Source organism: Arvicola amphibius, chromosome 4 (assembly GCF_903992535.2).
Source record: "Arvicola amphibius chromosome 4, mArvAmp1.2, whole genome shotgun sequence".
Classification (NCBI taxonomy): domain Eukaryota; kingdom Metazoa; phylum Chordata; class Mammalia; order Rodentia; family Cricetidae; genus Arvicola; species Arvicola amphibius.
The window spans coordinates 148,399,310-148,415,375 of NC_052050.1; the positions used below are offsets into that span (position 1 = coordinate 148,399,310).

Here is a 16,066-nt window from a genome sequence, read left to right on the forward strand (position 1 = left end):
GACTTCATTACAGATGGCTGTGAGCCACCATGTGGTTGCCGGGAATTGAACTCAGGACCTTTGGAAGAGCAGGCAATGCTCTTAACCACTGAGCCATCTCTCCAGCCCCTCTGAGGGTTTTAAACCAAGGACTGGGAAGTTGGCAAGAACCAAAGAAGGTCAACTTTCTCTCCCCCCTTCCCCTGTCAGCTCTTGCTGTGCCTTTCTACAGACTACTGCTCAGTCTTTGCCTGTATACGTAGGTGGTAGGGGACATGGACTAATTTCATAGAGGAGACAACAGAATAGTCTGGAGTAAGGACTAGCAAATCTCATAAATAGGTTGATCTGCTGACCACAATAGGGAATTCTCTTTGATGTGGATAATGTGGATAAATCCAACACAACTAACAGATCAAATAGAAAAATGTTTGCAAAATCAAAAACTTACTGACCTAAGCAAACATTATGAACGAGTAGCCCAAAGCATCAAGCATCTGAGATGATGCAACCCTTCTATAATCACTTTATACCAGTTTGAACCGTAACATCAGCGAGCTGGGTGGTGCCGAGAAGGAACCTGAGTAGGCCTCTGCTCTGGAATGAGAGTGTGTGCCAGTCAGGCTCGTGTAGCTATGAAAAATACTTAAGAAAAACAGCTTACAGGGGGACAGATGTATTTTGGAGGTTTTAGGGGTTAAGGTTCACGATCACTGGCCACTGTTTCTGGGCCTGTGCTGCAACCAGTCAGAGCATCATGCTGGAAGGGACTAGTGGAGCAAAGCTTCTTTACCTCAGGGCAGGCAGGAAGCAAGATTTCTTCTTCAAGGGCACATCTCCAGTAACTTACTACCTCCTAAGAGTTCATTCGGTTGTAATTAATCTGTTGTTGAGGCGTGGTCACAATCCAACCACCTTTGAATAGCATCACTGGCTGAGGATCAAGATTTTGAGGGTATTAGAGTCAAACCGTGGTAGACGGATAGTGTATCATCTATCATGGAGAGCGTTCTTTTTCTAAAGTGATATTTATTGAGCTCTACATTTTTCTCTGCTCCCCTCCCTGCCTCTCCTTTCCCCCCTTCAGCCCTCCCCCAAGGTCCCCATACTCCCAAGTTACTCAAGAGATCTTGTCTTTTTCTACTTCCCATGTAGATTAGATCCATGGAAGTCTCTCTTAGTGTCCACATTGTTGTCTAAGTTCTCTGGGATTGTGGTTTGTAGGCTGGCTTTCTTTGCTTTATGTTTAAAAACCACCTATGAGTGAGTACATGTGATAATTATCTTTTTGGGTCTGGGTTACCTCACTAAAAATAATGTTTTCTAGCTCCATATATTTTCCTGAAAAATTCAAGCTGTCGTTATTTTTTTCTGCTGTATAGTACCCCATTGTGTAAATGTACCACATTTTCCTTATCCACTCTTCAGCCGAGGAGCATTTAGGTTGTTTCCAGGTTCTGACTATGACAAACAAAGCTGCTATGAACATAGTTGAGCACATGTCCTTGTGGCACAATTGAGCATCCTTTGGACATATACCCAAAAGTGGTATTCCTGGGTCTTGAGGAAGGTCGTTTCCTAATTTTCTGAAAAATCACCACGCTGACATCCAAAGGGGTTGTACTAGCTTGGATTCCCACCAGCAATGCAGAAGTGTTCCCTTTTCCCCACAACATGGAGAGCATTCTTATAGCGTGTATTAACATATGCATTGGGCGTTTAGTAACCAGTACCAGAAGAGGGTAATTAAGTGGAGAGGCAAGTTAGCGAGAGTTACCTTGTCATTAGTTTGGTTTTATTCTAATGATGAATAGAAAATTAAGGAAAAAAACTCTAACCATATGGGTGATACGGGCAGAGCACCGCTGATGGCAATATAGAATTGAAACTAAGCATAAGGGGCAGATGGCAACATGGTTTGCAAATTAAACACATGCACAAGTACATGTGTATGAACAATATACACTGAGTAAAATAAAATGCAAAGTATCATGCAAATATTTTCTACCATATGAAAATATCAGAGTGCAATTTTAAAAGATCAGAAGACTTAGGAGAAGATCACAACACCCCTGCTCCACACCTTGCTGTTGGGGCCGGCAGAACTCAACGGATCACTAGCTCGGGCTAACAAGAGGTCTCCAGCAAGACCTTGGCATCAACCAGGAGCCTGCCGGGTGCTTGGGCACTATTATGACCTCTTTGTGATGGGGGAAGCATGGTCCTGCCCAGGGCCGTGACGCTCTAAGAGGAACAAAGAGACCCACACATGGACCTGGGGTGTCCACCCCTCAGGGTCCAAGAAGAAAACACCAGCCCACCAGGCCCCGCAAGGGCACTACTATGGTTAGCAAATGGGAATGACAGTGGAGAGAGACAAAGTGCTTCATGTCATGTGGGCAGACACATATCTGAAGAGGGGAAAGAAATGAGGAGTGGGCTGAGATGGGTTGTTTCGTTGCCACCCAGGGCCATGGTGATGTCTAAGCCTGGGCTTCTGCTGGGGCCCACATCTGGCTTCAGCTTCTGAAGCAGCCAAAGTCTGTGTTGATGTTCCTGGCTCCCGATACCACCACAGGTAGGGAGGATGGGGCTGCACAGAGTTGGCCCCATACCCTCACTGACTGTAACACTGGAGAGAACTGGTCCTGCCCCTCACTGACTGGTGCACTCAGGAGGGAGGGTCCTACACCTCACCTGGGCAGCACAATAGAGCTGACTGTTGGTGGGAATGGACGAGCTGGCCCCGAGGGCATGAGAATTGGAGAGCAGGTCACGACCCTCTCGTCTGCCATGTGGTGGTACTGGTGAGGGAAAGATCCCCTCATCCTGTAGCCTCTCAACACCTGCAGCAGTAGGGGACCTGGCCCAAGCCCTCACCAGCTGCAGCACTCAGGGGAGCAGGCCCTGGGCAGCACAAAGAGCCAATTCTGTTGGTGGAGGTGTGGGTAAGACAGCCCTGAGGATGTGAGCATGGGAGAGCTTTCCCCATCGCTCATGGGTCTTGTGGTGGCTGGGGCAGGGAAGAGATGTCCACTACCCCCACACATCAATACCTGAGATTGGGAGGCATGATGCAAAAGACACAGAGAATAAATAAGAAGTAAATAAAAAGATCAGAAGGGAATCCAGAGTTGAGTGTATTGTATTTTGCCCTTATAAGTTCTTTTTTTTTCCCATGCTACAGTTTAGTTTTGTGCTGTGCAAAATAGTGTTTAGAATCGCGGCGTGAAAATAGTAAGGGTATCCTTTGACAAGCAAACAAGGCAGAAGAGAGATTCACAGATGGGATAATTACCTTTTGACCTTGTCTGAGAGGCAAAACCTTGGCAGCATGTGGTAGTTTCTGGAAGTTACATTTTATATGAATATTATGAAAACTTGAAGCTTAGTTACTCTTTAAAGAATGTAACTACTTTTCATGGGATTGTGAGGGATCTGTAAAAATGTATCTTACACTTCCTAGGTTTTTACAATCAAGTTGTGCCCCACTGCTTTTTGCCAAGTAATCCTGCTTTTCTCATTTAGAGGAATTTAGAATTTGCTCCAGGCAATGGTGCACTGAGATGAACCTTCAAGATGAGCCTACTTTCTCTTGAAATTCATGGGACAGCCCCGTTGGTAGATGACATCATCGTTGTCCCGTGGTGGGTGTTGGAACAAGGTCAGTCTCTGCCCGTGGCAGGTTCTCTGTAGCAGGATGCTTATGACGTCAGAGACATGAAGCTCACCAGTTCCCAGAGGTAGATGGCCAGTAAATACTTGCTACCTTCTGCTTCCTGTTGAATTAGCTCCACTCTAGGAACTGGATATTGACCTGCATCACCTGAATGTTAACTGGCACACCCTTCTCTTCCCACGCCTCCCATGTGAGGGCAACACCAACTCTGAGAATATAAGAGTTCCTTTTTCATTTTTTTTTGAAATAGGGTCTCTCTATGTTTAGACTAGGCTGTCCTGAAACTCACAGAGATCCACCTGCCTCTGCCACCCGAGTCCTGGGATTCAAGGCGTGCACTGCGGCTCCTGATAAGAATTTCCTTTTCTTACTTTTCTTTCTCCTCTGTCTTTCTCCTTGTTTTTGCTCAGTACCAGTCTCTTGTGCTTCTCTACACAGTATCTTGGGTTAATGATTGTTTTTGCCAACTCACAAGGTCTCATTAATCCATGAGAAACCTCAGCACAATCTAGACAAGGGCTCTCTCAGGATAGAATTTTTGAGTTGCCAAGTGGGTTTCATGAAGGAGATGATGTAGGAGAATTTTGGTGTCTTTGGCTATAATAAAGTATTCCAGGAACCCTCCCTACTCCCAGTGCTGGAAATGGAACCCAGGGTTTTGTGTATACAGAGAGGCATGGGCTCTCCTGCTGAGTTACAATCCCAAACCTCAACAATGAAGTATTCTTAAGCCAACAAACAATGGATATATTATGCTATTTGCTAGACTGTTTTAAAAAAATGATACTCAGCACAGAAGCTATTGCTGCAAATGTCTTGGTATTTGGTGTGTCAGGGATTATAATATGTGCTCTTCTGTCAGTTTCTTCACCTTTAACAGACACAGCCTAGTACATCGCTACCATCCCGAATCTCAGCATTCCAAAGATTGAAGTAGGAGGGTCATGAGTTCAGGGCCAGCCTGGGATATAGAGCAAAACTCTAACTAGGTGGGAGTAAATATCTAGTTTTCTAGTAGAGGTCAGGAAACTAAAAAGGGGACCAGAGAGAGGCATGTCAAATGACATATACAATAACTTCATATGGGCCGGGCGGTGGTGGCACACCCCTTTAATCCCAGCACTTGGGAGGCAGAGTAGGGTGGATCTCTGTGAGTTCGAGGCCAGCCTGGTCTACAAGAGCTAATTCCAGGACATGCTCCAAAGACACAGAGAAACCCTGTCTCAACCCCCCCCCAAAACAAAACAAAACAAAACAAAACAAAACAAAAAAACCACTTCATATGGAAAATCTATTGCTTTGAAATTAACACAAAAAGCTAACGAAATATAAGTTAAACTATTTTTAAAAACTAAATAAAAACAATTCAAAATTGCTTTACACTTTTCAGTTAGTATTATGAAGTTTAATATGTGAAAGTAATTAAATGAATTATCAACTGGACTGGACGCGATACAATAGGGTGATCTCAGAAAAGGTAATATGTAGGGGGAAAGTATGAAGAAATCTTAACTAATTGTCTGGGAATGAATTCTACCACTAACAACTTCATAATGAAATAACGCTGTCTTGGGGTCACTGTTGCTGTGAGGAAACACCAGGACCAAAGCGACCTGCGGAGGAGAGGGTTGATTTGGCTCACATGCCTACAGCATTCTTCATCATCAAAGACGTCAGGACAGGAACTCAAGCGGCAGGAACCTGGCGGCAGGAGTTGATGCAGAGGCCATGGAGGGGTGCTGCTTACTCCTCTTGGCTTGCTCAGCCTGCTTTCTTACAGAGCCCTGGACCAGCAGCCCAGGGATGGCACCACCCACAGCGGGCTGGGCCCTCCCCCATCAATCACTAATTAAGAGAATGCCCCACAGGCTCACCTGCAGCTTGATCTTAAAGAGGCATTTTCTCAACTGAGGTTCCTTCTTCTCTGATTCAAACTCCAGTTTGTGACAAGTTGACATAGAACTAGCCAGCACAGATGCTCTATTTGATAAGGAGCCAGTACTAGGCAAAAACTCTACCACCGAGCTACAGCTAAATCCAGGACTTTTTTAGAAAAGGAGTTTTAAATTTTATTTTAATTTTATGTGTATATACATATATGTGTGTGTGCATACATGTGGGTAAAAGTGTCCATGTAGTTTGCCTGTGTGTGTGTGTGTGTGTGTGTGTGTTTGTGTGTATACATGTGGGCACAAGTGTCCATGGAGTCAGATCTCCCTGTAGCCAGGGTTACCAGATATTGGTACTAGACTCTGAACGCATGTCCTTTGCAAAAGCAATGTGTGTTCTTAACCCCTCTGCAACCTCTCAGAATCCCTACAGAACGGTCTGGCACACACATCCTTGTATGACCATCCTGCAAACCTGTGATTGAAATAGCCAATTTCATTATGATAAGAAAACTAAGCCGAGAAAGTTCAGTAATTAATATAACATTAATTAACATTGCCAAAGACGGCAGGCCCAGCACCCAGACCCCAGTTCCTGAACCCTAACTTGGCACATACTATGCTTTGTGTATGGTTTAAGTGTGCTCCCTCAGGGCTCACGTGCTGAAGCATGGGTCTCTACCATGGTGGGACTAGGATGTGGTGAGATTTTTTTTTTTTTTTTTTGGTTTTTCGAGACAGGGTTTCCCTGTAGTTTCTAGAGCCTGTCCTGGAACTAGCTCTTGTAGACCAGGCTGGCCTCGAACTCAGAGATCCGCCTGCCTCTGCCTCCCGAGTGCTGGGATTAAAGGCGTGCGCCACCACCGCCCGGCTGAGATTTTTTTTTTTTTAAGACACGGATCCTAGTGGGGATTCCTTACATAAATTATGGTTATGCCCTTGTAAGGTACAGGACAGTGAGGCTCCAGCCTCTCTGGGGCTTCCTATTTGAAGACAAGATCTTTCTCCTCCCTGTCCCTGCCATCCACTATTAGGTCCTCACCAGAGTCCCAGATGTTTGGGCAGTCAGCCTCCACAATTGTGAACTGAATAAACCTTCATTTTTTTATATGGTAGCCTGACTCAGATATTCTATGGCAGTAATACAGTATATACATCTATACAAACAAGGGCTGGGAAGAAGTAAGAGTACTTGCTCTGAAAATATAAGATATGGAGTTTAATTCCTTGCACCCATGTTAAAAGCCAGCTCTCCCCATCACAGCGGACAGTAGGGAAACAGCAGTGGAAAGGGCCTTTGTTAAATTCTTGCTTTAGCATTTCCTCGCTTGGAGGTTAGCTTAACTTCACAGAGTCGGCTCTGGGCTGGGTCTAAAGTGTCTCCTCAAGGCCCACACGTTAAACAAAGGCCTTGTCCCGGCCTCCTGCTGTCAGAAGATGCTGAAGCCTTCAAGCAGCGGTGTTTGGTGGGCGGTTTTGGTTCGTACTGAGAGTGCCCATAAAAATATTGTGGGACCCTGCTCTCTTTCTTGTTCTCGTTTGTGCTCTAGCCAGGAAGTGAATGCCTTGCTCTACCCCATGCAAAATTACAGGGTCAAATGGTCATGGCCCAAACCCTCCAAACCACGAGTTAAGTAAGAATTGCAGTTTTTAATTTCAGGTATTTTGTTATAGTATCAGAAAGCTGAAATAGTCTCCACTTAGTCATATGTGAAGTGATAATAATATTTAAATTTCAGGTGATTAGAATTAATTAAAATGATATGCACATCATACTTTGTGTATGACAAACAGCCAATGCAAAATATGAGCAACAGTGCTTGTCATACCATACAAGACCATGCTTCAAATCTCAGCCACGAAAAAGTTTAAATTCCAAAGTTGGGTTTGTGGGCACATGGGAGAAACTCCAAATACATATGAAATGGCTTAGGTCCTTCCCTAATTGTAAGTTTGCTGAAAAACGTTTATTTGTTCATTGAACTTACAAATGTGATGAAAAGTCTACTAAATCAGATTATCCCTTCACTCATGTAAGTAGAAAAACTCCAACGCTGCCCAAAATAGCATTTACGGCACCAGCGAAGTCTCCTAGCGCCCGGCTCTGCCGCTGTTTCCTAGCGTTGACGCAATCCTCCGTGCTCACCCCGTCTTACCTCAGACCACTAAGAGGCACCTCCTTCTTCCGGTTCCAGCAGCTTGAAAGCTTTTGTCTTCTGATGTTGCCAGAGTGTAGAGCTGGTCAAACCTTTTGGACTTGAAATATATTGATTTCAAAATGCAAAATGTATATCTCCTGTTGGAAGTGTCTTATTTTCCAAACTAGTGGGTTTATTATAGTGGTTTTAACTTTGAAGCCTTTAAAATTGTTGTGATGAAAAGATGTTTAAGGAACATCCAAATTCTATTAAAACACCCGAGGCATGTGTGTGTACTGAATTTGTACTGTGATGTCATTGCCGGTGGCGGTGCTACATGTTAGAAGCACAAGGCTGCAACGAGAAGCCATCTTTCTTCAAGTTGAACTGCCGCTATTGCTTCCCCCAAGCATGATACAAAGTCTGTAATCCACTGTGGAAATACTGATACAGTTTAAACTAGTTATTCAAACCTGTTTTTTAATTTAAAAAAAAAAAAGCCTCTTCTGGGCGAAGAGATGGCTCTGTGGTTAAGAGCGCTGGCTGCTCTTGCGGAGGATCCCAATTCAGTGCACAGAACCCACATGTTTTCGGCAGAACTGTTTGGTTATTCAGGTCACATGAGTCGACTGTAAATTCCATTCAGCCTCACCTATTGCATCAATTCTGGAGTTTTACGTTCTTGGCTTTAATGCAAGAAGTGTCGAATGTTTTAAGACTAAATAGCAGACAACTTACTTCTAAAACTTGATTTTTAGTCTTCTTAAAAAATTAAATTTAAAGTATATAGCAAAGAGTGGGCATTATCAAAAGGAATAATAAATACTCAAACATTTTAAGGACAAACTTTAACTGCTAAAGAGTTGTCCATTAACTTGCTTAGTCAGATGTCCCAAGGATTCATGAAACACCCTTAACTGAAGACGTCCGTGTTTAAGATGTTAAAATAAAAAAATAAAATAAAGTGGTTTAGGGCAAGTCAGTTAGCTTTGCCTTTCTTCAGGCTCTAAGGATGGAAACCAAGATTTATCTTATTTTCCATGATTTTCTTCAGTTCCAGTGCAAACCATCGGACGTGCCTGTGATTGTGTGACATGATTCCAGGAGAGACAGGAACAAACGTCTACTCATCCTAGACAGGGAACGAGGGACAGACCAAAGGAAGGAGACTACCAAAGTCCAGCATGGAGGACCAATTAGTTTTAGTGGGGACGCTAATGGAATCTGGGTAAGGGGTTACTTCAAGGAGCAAAAAAAAAAAAAAAAAAAAAAAAAAATGCTTTCAAATCAGCAATAGCACCGCATGCACCCTAGCGTGGGGTGACAGACCCCAAGAGCTGGAAACCTGGAGCACGGGGAAGGTGGCTCAACAGGCTCCAGGCAGCTCAGCTGGTCTCCTCATCTTCCGGGCAGCTCAGCTGGTCTCCGCATCTTCCAGGCAGCTCAGCTGGTCTCCGCATCTTCCAGGCAGCTCAGCTTCTCTCAGACCGCGTCCCGAAGCGAAGCGTGTGCACGCTCAGGGCTTACTTACTTTTCTGCTGCTGTGAAGAGACGTTATGTGATGTAAAAGACGAGGGCAAAGTATTAGACATGAAGAAGTTTACATGGGGCTAGGGCAAAGGGGTGGGTGTTTTAGATAGGGTTACTGCCGCTGGGATGAAACACCACGAACAAAAGCAACTTGGAGAGGAAAGGCTTAGTTTTGCTTATATTTCCACACCACAGATTATCACGGGAGGAAGTCAGGGCAGGGACCTGGAGTCTGGAGCTGATGCAAAGACCGTGGAGGAGTGCTGCTTATTGGCTTGCTCCTCATGGCTTGTTCTGTCTACTTATGGAGCCCACAGCACCAGCCCAGTGAGATCCCCAATCACAAGGGGCTGGGCCCTCCTCCATCAGTCACTAGTTAAAATGTCTAGCAGGCTTGCCTATAACCCCATCTCATGGAGGCATTTTCTTAGCTGAGGTTCCCTCTTCTCAGGTGACTCTGACTAGTGTCAATTCAACCTAAAAACTAGCTGACACCGTGGGTGAAAGGATTAAATAAACCTAAGGATGTATGCAAAAGTCATATAGAAATGTACTATTTTATAAGATAATTAAAAATAAAATAAAAAAGTTTGAACAGAAGTATCCTGCATGACTGGACAATGCTTCTCCCAGAGGCCAAAGGATTTTAAACGAAATGTCCCATTTTTTTCCCTATGAATTTGGGAAACCACAAAGGCTCCCAAATACCAGCTACTGTCATTATACTTGGCTTCCCACTGAAACTGGAGAAGACTCCCACACACTTTGGATACAGGACATAGAAAACAAGATGTAACTGTGCTGGCAGCTCCCCTCTTGCTCACGAATACATAATGCCAGAAGTATGGTGACCTATGTAGGAGCTGGAGGAGAAAAGCCATCAAGGGTCTTATCCAAATGTGGACCCAGATGCAGATGTTGCAATACCTACCTGCCAGGCGAGACGAAACCACGGGCGCAAGGGTGGCACAAGTATTTGGGGAATAACCAATTGTTTTCTGATTATATTTGAGAATTGCCCAGCAGGAAAGGCCATATGCCTAGTACTGTAAACCTGGTCAAAAACCTATAGCAGAGTATCTAACGGGCCCTGGGGAGGTGGGGATCCTGCTATTGGTATTTTATTAAATGAACGTGTAGTCTAGGTGCCTTGTAAATATTTATGCTTTTAGTCATAGCTGCTTTTAGCTTTAGTTAGGAAAGCCTCTTTTTGCAGGGGCAACAGCGCAGACTCAGAACTGGTCAATGTGTGGAGAATGTGTGACTACTGAGTACTCAGCCCCAAACAGAATGCTATCACCAAGGTCCAGGGAACATTCTAGAAGAGGCAGTGGAGAAAGTATAAATGTCAGAGGAGCTGGAAGGGTGCTATGAAATGCTGTCTTCTGGATACATCATGGCTACTATGATCATGAACACACAGCAGCTATGGCTACTCTACAAGACTCATGTGTGCACATGCATGCACACATACAGATACACACATGTGTACATACACAAGATGTGAATGTAGAAGGGAGAGTAGTTGGGAAAAAGAAAGAGTTCAGCAGGAATGGGACACAGAAGACAAGTAAATATAAGATAAATAAATATAAAATTATTTTTTTTTGGTTTTTCGAGACAGGGTTTCCCTGCAGCTTTAGACCAGGCTGGTCTCGAACTCACAGAGATCCGCCTGCCTCTGCGTCCCAAGTGCTGGGATTAAAGGCGTGCGCCACCACCGCCCAGCTTATAAAATTATTTTTAAAAGTTGAAGAAAAAGAGTCTCAGAAAGGACTCATAGCTTCCAAGACTATGTCAATACACTCACTTTGAGAAATATTAATTTACTTCCATCTTTATTTTGTAGATGACAGAACAGAAATCCAATATAATTGTGGTTGTGAATCGTGATTGAAGTTTCTGTGTCCTTGTTTAGACATTTCTCCATACTTACTGTGGTGAATATATGGCTATGAACTGTGTAATGTCATGCTCCAAAACTTCTGACAGGATTTGATTTTGGTATAGGAAATTGTAGAGGGTTTCACGGTGGACTCATGTTTCTAGAGAACCACCAACCTGACCTTTGAGAAGTTATTAGCTGACATATCTCAGATGCATGAAAGAGAGTCCAACGTGGATGCAAGACATGAGGCCTCTTTCTACTATAAAGAATTTCTTTCATTCACAGAAAAGCAGACAGGCAGGCAGACAGACAGATCTCTTTGTTGTTATACTCTACCTACCACCAGCCAGTAGTAGTGGAGGCTAGACACACAGGGGCATGACCTGAGGCTATACCTTGCCTGACTCACACGAAGGCAGCTGTTAGCTTTTGGTTCCATCTCCAGCCATGAACTTTAATTTCTCATTGATAAAAGCAAATAACGTAAAGTATGGGAGAAATGCAAAAATGATTATACGTAAAAGATTTAAAATCAAAGCATTCGGGGAAAACTCTCAGGAAATGCTAATGGTTGAAGCTATCATTTTCCCCAGGGGACAAGAATTTGATTTCAGGGATAAATAACTCAGTAGCTGGAAGGAGTTATTACTGTCAAAAGGTCAAAAATATTTGAGGATTTGAAAGGAATCCATGAAAGACATGAGAGAATGCCATTGTCTCCATCCAAGTGAAAGGGCCGAGTTCATGGGAAAGCCAAGTGAAGAAGTCAAATCATGTTTTATGTGAAACACAGACCTCGTAGGTACTCATCAGAGGAAATTACACACCAAGAGGGCAGTTCAAAGAGAAACTCATTACTCCCGCTACAAATGCACAGGATTGCAGATACATGGTGATGCTGTCTCTTGGTTCTCGATAAGCAGTCAACAGCTTTTGCAAGCTATAATCTAGTTCTTAAGGGCCTACACTCACAATTACACTGTGGGTGAGGCCCTCTGACCACAAACTGCACAAGTTGTGTAATGTTTTCCACAAATATTAGGTTCACAGTTCATTAGAGAAGACCGTGAAGTCCGTGCCAAGCATCTCTTTCCTGTGCTGTCGCTCCACAGCAGGGTTAGCTATCTGAACTCATCCCTGTGCCCACCCTCCCTGTGTGACACCACCTGACTTTATGCCCCATTTGTCTGCTCCCTGTGCACTTTTCCTAGATTGGGTCCCTAACCTGGATCTGCCCTCCCCACCACACAAACATTTTGGGGAGCCTTGCTATCCCCACAGGCATCTCAGGTTCAACAGTCCTCAGCTCTATGCTTTCTGTTTGCTGTCTCATTCAAAGGCGGCTTTGGCTATCTGCGGGTGGCTCTTGCTGGCATTCCCATGAATATTTCGTGCCTCGTTCTCTTCTTCATTCTCCCCACGGACATTTCTTTACTTCCTTCCATGTTGTTCATTATCCTTAGCTCTCTTGCCCGGAACTTGTTCAGTGCGACTGCATCTGTCAATAGTTCCTCGTTACCCACAGGAATAAAGCCAAGCTCTTTCGGGCATCAGTGAAGGTCTTTGAGTCTTGATTCTCCATCTTCTTGACTTAACCCTTCTATTCCCCCAAGGTTGTGGGTGGTGTCAGAGCAGAACCTGTCACATAGTCTTCAGACTCATAGTTCCACAGAACCAAAATACCTCCTCCAGACACACTTTGTTACTTTGCTGGGCTAGCGGCTAAACTGGTCCTTGGTTGCTCAGTGCAGGTACGCATCCTTCCCAGGAGGGTCCTCACCTTCCCTTATTGGGTTAGGTACATCTCTTCTTCACAGCCTTAGCATCGCGATGTACTCTACAGCTACATACCTGTCCTCGTCTTAGTGAACAGAAGTTTCCGGAAAAAAGCTGCGCTGGACATTCTGCAAAGTCGATCGACTTATTTCAAGTTTCAAGAATGTTTGGCCTGTTGCAAGTCTGGAGACAAAATTTCCTGGAGCAACCTTATCCCTTTTAATGACCGTGTATTGCCCTCTTGTGTACCTGCCCTAACATCTATGCAGTCATTAAGTAAATCCTATGGAATATGCAGAGAACTAGTTTCCAAGGAACCGAAGAGCTAAGGGTGCGTCAGATCACCCCTGTAGCCTAAAGCAGAGGTTTCCCCACTTTTCGTTAACCTGACTGCATATTTCCGCCAGTGTCGTGGAAAAGTGTGTGTCTTGATTCATGACTTTCTTTGTTTTATTCCTATAAAAATTTTGTGAAACTGCTTCCACATTGAACACGCAGTTTACGGTAACATGAATTTGTGTTCCCTGGCCATGGTCACTCATATTTGACTCTAGAAAAACTATGTGTTAACCCCTTTGTGTGAGGTTGTGTGAGGAGTGTCCCCAGTAGGCTCAGAGAATTGAACACTCGGTCCTCAGTCTGGCTTCTATTGCAGGGGGAGGTTGTGGAATCTCTTGGAGGTACAGCCTTGCTGGAGAAAGTCTGTAACTGGAGACAGACTTGGGGTAAGCGGGTTGATAGCTTGACCTCACTTGCAGCTCAGTATCTGCTTCCTGCCTGAGCCTGGAAAAGTAACCACCCACTTCCCTTCTCCCCCATGTTTCTATGCCCTCTCTTCTGCTACAGACTCTTCCTCTGGAACCCTATGCCAACGCAAACACCTCCCCACGAAGGTTTGTTTTCAGCCATGCTATTTTTATCGTAGTAACAGAAAAGTAACTAATACATCAAGTAACTATTTCCGAGATGAACACCCACAATGTGCCACACCTACCCCAACAAGGAATCCCTGGCACTCCCCTTAAGGTATGAGGACCGGGAAGCTGTGTTTGTAACCTGGCAAACAATAGAAAATGTCAAGGGACAAAGATAAGGAATAAAAATGCAACGAAAGGACTCGAGAAATGGCTGTATTTGTGGTCTAAAACTCTGCTTTTGGCCCTAATGTCCACAGGATAAAGTTGAATTATAGATACTTGAAATTGTATTTCATAGTAGGCTTCATACTTTATAAATACAATTAGCTTAATCTAAGAATTTGTCCAGGGATAAGAAATAATGAATGATGACTAATGACGGACTAATAAATGAGGATACCGTTCGGTGACATTGTAGGTGCCGAATCTCACGCCTTACAACTGTAAGGGTATTTGTTGTTGCCAGGAGCATTGGCGACACTTAAGCAAAACAAAGATTCCAGGATAGTCAAAACAATCCTGAATAGTCTAAGAACTGCAGAAAGTCTCGCCACCCATGATTCCAAGCTGTACTAACTACAAAACTATCCTAGTGAAGACAGCATGGCATTGGCACAAAACGAACACATTGATCAATGGAGGGGAATTGAAGACCCAGACACAAATCCACACACCTATGGACACCTGATTTTTGATAAAGAAGGCAGAAACACACCTTGGAAAAAAGACAGCATCTTCAACAATGGTGCTGGTCAAACTGGATGTCTGCATGTAGAAGAATCCAAATAGATCCATACTTATCACCCTGCACAAAACTCAACTTCAAAGGGATCTAAAAAAAGATACACTGAACCTGATGGAGAAAAAGAGGAAGATCCTTGTGAGAGAATAATGGGGAATGGCTGGATCAGATCCTGGGAGGAAGGATAAACTGAATCCGGTTCTTCCTATCGCCTATTATACCTGTCGTAATCTTGCTAATTTTTTTCACAGGCATATAAACTATTTATTAACAGCGAAGACCCGGGGACTCATTTCTTCTTGGATACACCCACAGTGCGGCTCCAGGGGCCAGTGGTCTTGGTGTGCTGACCTCGGACACGAAGGCCCCAGAAGTGGTGCAGCCCCAATGGGCTCTACTCTTCTTTAGTCGCTCCAGGTCCTCACGTAGCTTGATGTCTAGATCATTGGCGAGAACCTGGATGTACTTTCCATCCTTCACACCCTTCTGTCTGTTCAAGATCCAGTCTGGGATCTCGTACCATCAGGATTCTGCATGATGATGATCACACTTGGCGAGGTCAATGTCCGCTTTCCTCCACACCACATGAGCGTATCTCCACCTTACACCCTTAACGGCAGGGATGGCAAAGACTATTTCCCACCGCCCATTGTTGGTGTTGAGTCCTCACAAGATGTACTGGAACTTCTCAGGGATCACGAGACACATGGCGGCAGTACAATCAGCGGCGTGTAGGCCTCCCGCGGAAGCTAATTTCGTTCATTTTTAATCTGAATCTTTGGTCCCTGATTATTCTATTCTAATATTTTAGTTTACTTTGTGTCTTTATGACCCAAATCTTTTAACTCCCAGATGGTCCTAACCATGCAGCCAGAGACGAACATTTAATCTGTCCTCTACCAATATATCAAACTGCCCTCTAGATGTGTATTTTTACCCACTACACCCCAAGACTCAGGGACTCATGCAGAAGAGGGGTCAGAAGGAACATTGCCAGAGTCAGAGGTCAGGGAGGGTTGGAGCAGTGTCTTTGGATAAAACAGGACCTCTGCACTCATGAACTCGAAGCCTTTGCCTGAACGGTACCTGCAAGTATCAAGTCCTTCCATACGTAGCCGAGGAGCCATGGACAGTTGATGGCTCTGGGGCAGAACCAGTCGATTTTCTTTAAAAGTTGGGCTCCAGTGGGTTGACCATGTTCCAGTGGATGGAACATCCGGGTATATAAGCAGCATAAACTGGAATTAGTGGCTTATAAAAGTGGGGAGACATAAAGTTATGAGTGGGTTGGTCTGGGCAGTGGATCTTAGAGGAGTTAAGTGAAGGGGGAATGAAGGAAATATTAAAAAACATTGTATGCATTATGAAATTCTCAAAAATTAATAAAATATTAAAAAAATATATATATACACATATAGTAAGCAGAAATTCATGTTTTTCTTCCTCTGTTTCTATGTCACATAATATAATATCAATTTAGATGTTTTCAGTGGGTATTATAAATGTGCATTATTATATTTAAAAGGTA

The 16,066-nt window shown here is 44.0% G+C and overlaps 1 pseudogene; it reads right to left on the minus strand.

The window, feature by feature from the left end:
• Positions 1-14,827: 14,827 nt before the first annotated feature.
• Positions 14,828-15,246, minus strand: LOC119813532 (annotated as a pseudogene).
• Positions 15,247-16,066: the final 820 nt, after the last annotated feature.